The following is a 7,133-nucleotide window of genomic DNA, read 5'->3' on the forward strand; positions in this document are numbered from 1 at the left end:
TAACAATCTCCCTCCCTTTCCCTCTCACTCTCCCTCTCTCTCTGCCGGCCGTCGGTTCTAAAAGTGGTTTATGAAGGCAGTAAATTGTCGAGTGTGGGTATAACTGTTTTTTCCTTGTTTATTATTATTCCTGTAGTGAGTGATGCGCTGGGACGCCGCCCGTGCATCCAGTCACTCACTCACTCGCCTCGCTCGCTTCACTCACTCCAGCCACTGCCAAAACTCGAGGCTCGCCGAGGTACAAAGGGTGCGCAGCTCATTCGTAGTAGTAGTGGTGGTAGTGGTGGTAGTGGTGGTAGTAGCTTACTGGCCACAGCTTTACGGTACATAGATTAATCACAGTATCCTCACAGCAACCAAAGACGTCCTCATCCACTCATCCACTGTACCAGCACCGATTAGACCCTTCAGCCATTAAGCCAGTCTCTGTCAGGCAGCGAGCAACCACCCCTTACTCTCCCTGCGCTTCCCTCACTCGACACTCACCTCCCTGCCTTCCCCCTTCCACTCCCTTCCTCTCCCTCCTCCCGGCCGCGCCCCCTCCCCCTCCCCCCGCCTCCCCAGGTGTCTGAGGGCGCCGACGCCGCCATTGTCTGACCAGATGCCGTCCCCTTCCCTCCACTTCACTCCGCTGCATTTCATTAAACTTGAAAATCATTGCTGCCGACACTCCCGCCGTGCCTGCCCTCTCTCTCTCTCTCTCTCTCTCTCTCTCTCTCTCTCTCTCTCTCTCTCTCTCTCTCTCTCTCTCTCTCTCTCTCTCTCTCTCTCTCTCTCTCTCTCTCTCTCTCTCTCTCTCTCTCCCCGCCACACCCGTCGCTCACTCACTCCTCCACACTCTCTCCCCGCACGTCTTCTCGTCCGTCACTCCCATCTACTGTACTTCGGTCTTCAGGTCAATAAGTCTAATTTCACCAGTCTGCTCGTCGCCTCATGTATCACACCCGCCCGCCCCCCAACACCCAAATTTAACCTATACCCGTCGCTCTTTCCTCCTCCTCCTCCTCCTCCTCCTCCTCCTCCTCCTCCTCCTCCTCCTCCTCCTCCTCCTCCTCTCCCTCCTCTTTCTCCGCCACCTACCACCTCTCTCCCTCCCTCTCTGAATCCAGGCCGCTTTGCACAACTCCCATGCAACTTACTCTAAAACCCAGCCCCTTTTTCTGTCTCTCCCCTCACGCTCCCCTCCATCCATCCAGCCCGCTCCCCACCCGCTTTGCGCCCCTCACTCCCCTTGCAAACGCTCTGATTAATATATTATTCCTTTAACCGAAACTGAAATTGTAACCCGGTTAGTTGGTGAGTGGAAGCGCCGCGGAGTCAAACAGGAATTCATTGGCTTCTATTTCTCTTCATAGTTTAGCTAATGAGTTGCATTTTGATCAGTGGTACAAAAGACAAGACCCAGTAGCGACGATCATCCAGTTTTCCAGCGGCAGACGCATCAATAGTGTTGTGTTCTCTGTGTCTGGGCGGGTGAGTGGGTGGATGGGCGGGTAGGTGAGTGCCTGGCTGGCTGGCTGGCTGGCTGGCTGTGTTGGCTTGGGTGTGTGGTGGTGGTGGTGGTGGTGGTGTCTGTCGGGAGTCTGGTCTGGGTGAAGTGAAGGTCTGTGTCTATGTCACTGTCTGTGTGTCTGTTTCGTGTGTGTGTGTGTGTGTGTTTGTGTGTGTGTTGTGTTGTGTTGTGTTGTGATGTGTTTATTGTTTTGTCTCGGTTTGTGTATTTTTATACGATGACAAAAATACTAACCATTTTGTTTGCTATGAAGGTATATGCAGCTTAATATTAAGATTAAGTATATAGTTATACAAATTATATCCACCACAAAGAAAGGTCCTGCATCATAATACACCCGAACACTTAACACCATTATACAAACACACACATACTCTTAACTGTTGTATTATTCTTCCATTACAGCTTTGTCCTTTGTAAACTGTTCCCCTGCCTGATTTTTCTCATATTTTCTTCACATCTACTAGTCTTTCTGTCTGTGTGTGTGGGTGTGTCCTGCCACCTCTCCTAGTCTGCCTTGTTCGCTTCTGTCATCTGTTCACCACGTGTGTGTCTGTCTCTTTTCCTGTCTTCCCGTCAGCGATTTTGTCTGTGTCTACTGTGTGTGTGTGTGTGTGTGTGTGTGTGTGTGTGTGTGTGTGTGTGTGTGTGTGTGTGTGTGTGTGTGTGTGTGTGCCGCCAGTCTGGTGTGTCTGGAGGTCTGTATTGTTGTATAGGGTCTCGCTCTCCAGACAAGACCTCGGTCCACGCAACATAAGGTCCAGTTGTGTCCCGGTGAGGCCTGGACATTCCCCTCCTCCTCCTCCTCCTCTTCCTCCTCCTCCTTCGAGTTGCTTCCCTCCCATACGAACATCCCCCCCCACCCACCCACACCTTCCAGCCCAGCCGCCCTCCTTCGCCCTTTCCTGAAATACCCCATTCCAGTCTCTCTCTCTCTCTCTCTCTCTCTCTCTCTCTCTCTCTCTCTCTCTCTCTCTCTCTCTCTCTCTCTCTCTCTCTCTCTCTCTCTCTCTCTCTCTCTCTCTCGTATATATAGCGGCCACATGACTTCTCTTAACACTTACTGAGTCCTCTCTCTCTCTCTCTCTCTCTCTCTCTCTCTCTCTCTCTCTCTCTCTCTCTCTCTCTCTCTCTCTCTCTCTCTCTCTCTCTCTCTCTCTCTCTCTCTCTTTAAACCGTACTCCATACTCCTACATCATTACCAACATTATCCTCCTCCTCTTCCTCCTCCTCCTCTTCTCGCTCTTCCTCTCTTCTCTTCTCTCTTTTCCTCAACTCTTGCTTCAATTCACGTTCCTTTTCTTCATCTCTTCTTCATTGTCTTCAAGGACTTCAGATTCCTCCTCCTCCTCCTCCTCCTCCTCCTCCTCCTCCTCCTCCTAATTCATTTCCCTACACACTTCCCTTTCTGATCCTTAACCTCCTCTTCCTCTTACTCCTCAAACTCAACTCCTCCTGTTCTCGCTGCCATTCCTCCTTGCTTCGTTTCTCCTCTTCCACTCCACCTCCTACTCCTGCTCCTCCCTTCTGTTTGTCCTCTCTGGGAGCCGCAACTCAGAGTGGCCAGAATGAACCTCGTAAATAAGACCCAATAAATAAGGGTTAAGGAGGTGGACCGGAAGAGGTCGCGCCACCCTGGACCCTGTGGCCTCGGGGACTGACGGCGCAGAGTCCTTCGGGGCCACTGGCGACAAGGGGCAAGGGGGAGGATAGGATGGAGACGAAGGAAGGGAGGTGGTGGTGGTGGTGGTGGTGGTAGTAGTGAGGTTATTGATTAGCCATGGGCGAGAATGAGCCTTATACACTGTGGACCTAAGGGTAATTATGCATAAATAAAGGAAGGAAGACTATGGGAATATATTTTTGGGGGAGAGAGAGAGAGAGAGAGAGAGAGAGAGAGAGAGAGAGAGAGAGCTGCTTGTGGAGTGGGGAAAGAAAGGGTTGGCTGTTGAGGGGAGGAGCAGGAGAAAGGTGTGGGTTGTGAGGGTGGATGGTGAAAGGCCTGTTTGTTGAGGGAGGGGAAAGGAGTGGTGGTGGTGGTGGTGATGGTGAGGGGAGGGGAGGGGAAGGGTATTTGGGAAGAAGGGTAAGGGAAGGGAATGGAAGGGAAGGGAGGGGAGGGCAGCCTATACCTTCGCTCTTGTCCTCCATTCTCTCTCTCTCTCTCTCTCTCTCTCTCTCTCTCTCTCTCTCTCTCTCTCTCTCTCTCTCTCTCTCTCTCTCTCTCTCGTCGTTTTATTTATTTTTTAGTTATAACCCTGTGTGTGTATGTGTGTGTGTGTGTGTGTGTGTGTGTGTGTGTGTGTGTGTGTGTGTGTGTTCTTTGTATCGAAGTAATCTGCTTAATTCCTCTCTCTCTCTCTCTCTCTCTCTCTCTCTCTCTCTCTCTCTCTCTCTCTCTCTCTCTCTCTCTCTCTCTCTCTCTCTCTTTCCGCGGACCCTGTGCTGTGTGTTCACCTTTATCCAAACTTTCTTCTCCCCCACAACATTATTCAAATTCGAGAAACAATGTTGACAGTGAGGAAGGAGAGAGAGAGAGAGAGAGAGAGAGAGAGAGAGAGAGAGAGAGAGAGAGAGAGAGAGAGAGAGAGAGAGAGAGAGAGAGACCGTCCGACCCACCCCTCTTTCCTCCTTTCTTCCTCTCTCATTAATCAACATTCATTTTCTCCTACAGGAGCTGACGAAGAGATGTAGCCGAATGGAGCCTTCTGCAGGAGTGGCTGACTGCGGTGGCTGGGTGGCTGGCTAGGCGGCTTCCCTGGCCTCGTGTGTATGGGTAATGTAGGGCAGTGCTTGGCGGGGGGTCAGGGTAAGTGAGGGAGTGTCAGGGAGGGTGGTGGAAGGGAAGCTAAGGGGAGAGGGATGGTTACGGGGGAGAGAGAAGGGACAGGGGTGTGGGGTAGGAATGGTTAGAGGTAGCAGCTGGGAAGGGTATGTCTCTCTCTCTCTCTCTCTCTCTCTCTCTCTCTCTCTCTCTCTCTCTCTCTCTCTCTCTCTCTCTCTCTCTCTCTCTCTCTCTCAGCAGGCAGTGTGTGTGTGTGTGTGTGTGTTCACCCACTGCATGTTTTTCTTCCTTTCTTACTTCCTTCCTCCTTCTCCCTTTCCTTTCTTCCTTCCTTCCTTCCTTCCTCCCTTTCCTTCCCTCGTCAACACCTTCCTAGTTCCACCCTTTCCTTCCCTTCCTCCCTATCACCCCTCGTGTATATATAAGCTGTACGGAAGAGGATATGGGGAGGACACACACACACACACACACACACACACACACACACACACACACACACACACACACACACACACACACACACACACACACGGGAGCAGCTAGTCAGTCATGTCACGAGAAATAAAATCCAGAAATAAGTAGGAAGCCCAGAATAGCGAGACCCCCCATCGGGTTAGACAATGTTATTTGACGGGGTGGACTTTTTCGCGTGTGTGTGTGTGTGGCGCGGGGGGGGACGGGGGGGCGTGAGATGTGTAGGCGCGAACATTAGTGCTCGCCAAGACGCCTCGGTCCAAAATGAATGGGACATGAATGGTTCCTGGCCAGCTGCTGTGCCCTCTCTCTCTCTCTCTCTCTCTCTCTCTCTCTCTCTCTCTCTCTCTCTCTCTCTCTCTCTCTCTCTCTCTCTCTCTCTCTCTCTCTCTCTCTCTCTCTCAGTTTGTCCGTCCGTCGGTTCGTTCGTCTGTCTGTGTATGTGAGTAAGACTCGTGTCTGCTTGTGTGCTCACTTTTATGTGTGTTTTTACGTTTCTTGATTCTGTATTGTGTGTGTGTGTGTGTGTGTGTGTGTGTGTGTGTGTGTGTGTGTGTGTGTGTGTGTGTGTGTGTGTGTGTGTGTGTGTGTGTGTGTATCATTTACATGTACACATTTACGTATACGTTGCCTTCACACTCACTGACAATCTCATTTGCGTGGCCGTGCGCACACTAGCATTCAGACCCACGGCTTTGATGGCCACTTAATGCAGGCGACTGTGCTGGATTAGAAGAGACCTTAATTTCATGCCGCCACAGGTCACTGCTGGAGGGTGAGGTGAACTGCAGGCTGGATGGCTGGCTGGCTGGACGAGGGTGGCGGTGGTGGCGGAGGGCGAGGCAGTGCAGGGAGCAAGGAAAGGTAGCGACGAGGAAGGCGAAGGTGGTGTTGAAAGGGGGGCGCGGAAACAGGGGAATGAAAATGTATGTATGTATGCATGTGTATATGTATGGTGGATGCACAGTGTAGGCAGGTTTGAGTATGGCGTGAGGGAAAGGCGTTTTAACGGAGGAAGAAAGACGTAGGGTGGAAACGGTAACACGATCATGATGGGTAAGAGTGGATGTGTTGAGGGGACATTGTGGTGGTAGGGGAAGACAGGGCGGCGGACGGAAGGGTGGTAGGGCGGCAAGGCGGTGGGGAGGACCAGACGTGCTGACAGGGAGAGAGAGGGAGGGCGCGAGGCGAGGCAAAGGCAGGGAAGGCGACAGTGAGTGAGACGCAAAAGTGGAAACTGAACGGCCGGCGGAAAGGAAGGAATGGAAGGGAAGAGAGAGAGAGAGAGAGAGAGAGAGAGGAGAGAGAGGAGAGAGAGAGAGAGAGAGAGAGAGAGAGGAGGTGGTGGTGAGAGTTTCGTGGCAATAATTAACTTGTGTTCGGGTGAGGACTTCCCACGTTGCCTTTCTCTTCCCGCTTCGTCACCCAGTAGTAGTAGTAATAATAATAATAATAATAATGATAATAATAATAATAATAATAATAATAATAATAATAATAATAATAGTAGTAGTAGTAGTAAGTAGTAGTAGTAATATTAATAGCACACAGCAGCAGCAGCATTGGAGTGTGAGGCAGCACGTCGCCGCCGGAGTGTGGTTGTCAGGGCGTCAGTGTTTACAGGCGAGTGACGACACACCCTCGGCCAGGAATATCCCGCATGTCCTTCCTTCTCACGTAAAGGAAGAAGAGCCGCGTGGCGTTTAAGCTCCGTGTGTGTGTGTGTGTGTGTGTGTGTGTGTGTGTGTGTGTGTGTGTGTGTGTGTGTGTGTGTGTGTGTGTGTGTGTGTGTGTGTCCAAGATCTAGTTGTGGGGAGAAAACACCTTTTATCTTCTTAGGTAGGTGGATCAGGTTGCAGCATATATATTTAGGATGCGTTGTGAAGCGGCCGCCTCCCCGTTGCCCCGCCCCACGCCAAGGCAACGTCCCTCCCGCACCAGAGCCTCGCCAGGGACGCCACACTCGCCGCCGCCTGAGGACCCTGCGGGAAGAGGTCACGGCTGCAGGAGGGCTTGGCGGACCCCCACAAGTGTTTCCTGTCTCTGGGTGGTGTGCATGTGTGTGTGTGTGTGTGTGTGTGTGTGTGTGTGTGTGTGTGTGTGTGTGTGTGTGTGTGTGTGTCGCTGTCTTTCTTCACCACAACCAGGTTAGCTTGCATTAAAATATCCCGTGTTTAAATAACCACACGCATGAACAACGGCCCACACCTTGTTTTAGCATATTGCCCGCTTTGACAATAAATCATAATTGCGAGACATAAATAATCTGTTTAACATTTATCTTGACAGAAAAAAAAAAAATAATGTCACGAGAACGTAGGCCAATATAACCACTCGTGAATAACCGCTGATTAAATGACC

The 7,133-nt window shown here is 51.3% G+C and overlaps 1 long non-coding RNA gene across 1 annotated transcript in view; it reads left to right on the forward strand.

The window, feature by feature from the left end:
* The window catches only part of LOC135101247 (uncharacterized), a 36,925-nt gene extending 30,859 nt beyond the window's left edge, over positions 1–6,066 (forward strand). The window contains exon 3 of the long non-coding RNA XR_010269176.1: positions 4,188–6,066. This is a non-coding gene — a long non-coding RNA (uncharacterized LOC135101247). The remainder of the gene's footprint in view (positions 1–4,187) is intronic.
* The last annotated feature ends 1,067 nt before the right edge of the window (positions 6,067–7,133 follow it).

Source organism: Scylla paramamosain, chromosome 6 (genome assembly GCF_035594125.1).
Source record: "Scylla paramamosain isolate STU-SP2022 chromosome 6, ASM3559412v1, whole genome shotgun sequence".
NCBI classification, from domain to species: domain Eukaryota; kingdom Metazoa; phylum Arthropoda; class Malacostraca; order Decapoda; family Portunidae; genus Scylla; species Scylla paramamosain.